Raw genomic sequence first — 1684 nt, forward strand, 5'->3', positions numbered from 1 at the left:
TCACTTTGTAGACCAGGCTGGCCTCGAACTCAGAAATCCACCTGCCTCTGCCTCCCAAGTGCTGGGATTAAAGGCGTGGGCCACCACTCCCAGCTGTGATGGGTCTTCTTGTCCATCACCAGGGAAAACCTATTTATTTATGCCTTTGATTTTGTTCCACATGGTGTTATAGAGAGCCTATGTTCACTCCCACTCTTCAATTCACTCATAAAACAGGGTTTTAGTGTTATTTGTGAGTTCTTCTTTAAGGAAGATAATAGTGTTAGATATTTGAAAATAAGTCAGTAGTGCTAGAAAAAGTTGAACAAGAAGGAATTGACATGATAAGATGTATTTAATTATATAAAAATATATTTCATTATATTTTTCACCTGTAAAACGTCTGTCTGATGACTCAGAGATGGTTCAGTTGTTAAGAGCACTTCCTGATCTTACAGAGGTCCTGGATTCTGTTCCTACTTTAAACTTCAGACAGTGCACAACTGCCTGTTCCAGCTCCCGTGGAACTGAAACCCTCCTCTGGTCTTTATAACCACCCACAGCTTGCCACGTATACTCATGCTTGTACACATACATAAATAAAGTATAAATAAATAAACAAATACTTTAAAAAGTTGGTCTGATACACAGTTACAACTCAGAAGTTTGAGAATTCCACTAGGAAAAGCCAAACATAAAACAGAGAAAATGATTATTGCAATACATTTATTTTATTAAAAATTTTGAATTTTCTCATTAAATTGGAGAACCTGTAGTAAAATGGAACGCTCCAAGTGGGCAGAAAGCACACTTTGTAAATGATGGAATTTAACTGAATGTTCAGCAGAGGAAAATTTCCAGTAAATGATGATCTTGTTACTTAAACAAAATGTGAAAGAGGAAAAATGGTAAGTTGAGCTGATAATTGTTAAACAAAAAGAAATCAGAACTTGATGACTTCAGAGTTTCTTTATCATATTAACAAACCAGAAGCCATATAATTTACCTGTAAAATAGGGTAGGGGTGGAATGATTAAATGTGTAGCTTAATTTTCAACTGTTTTCAACGCCAATTTAGGACAAAAGAGTCTTCTTGTGTCTCTATGTGATGGATCGGATAGAAAAATCTACACAACTGTTGAATTCTCTATTGTTTATATTGTTTTGCTTTGTAGTAGATGGAGTCACAAACTGTATTAGTGGAGAACAGAAATGCATTTCGTGCAACTTTATTGTTAATTTTAAGACAGTATCTATGCTAATAGAATGTGCTTTGGTGTACCATATCTTGATCATTTGTAAGAAATTGCCTAAAATATGACTTGAGAAAAATCACATCAGAGTCACCAAACTAATACTTCTGGGATTCACAAACAACTCTGAAATACAGATATCACTTTTTGTTTTCTTTCTGGCCATCTACTTAGTTGCCTTACTGATGAACTTTCTTGCTTTCACAATAAACACGGTAGACCCTACTCTTCAAACACACAAGTATTTCTATCTGAAAAACCTATCACAGCTTGAAGTTTGTTTCACTCTGGTCATGATACCAAAGATGCTGGTAGACCTAGTAAAGTCATTTCTTTTTTTGGGCTGTGGTACCTGGTTTGTTCTTCCTTCCTTCCTCCCTCCATTTCATCCTCCTCCTCAGCTTTGATGATGGCTCTACCTCTCTGTATATATATATATATATATATATATA

This window comes from Mus pahari, chromosome 9, assembly GCF_900095145.1.
Source record: "Mus pahari chromosome 9, PAHARI_EIJ_v1.1, whole genome shotgun sequence".
NCBI classification, from domain to species: domain Eukaryota; kingdom Metazoa; phylum Chordata; class Mammalia; order Rodentia; family Muridae; genus Mus; species Mus pahari.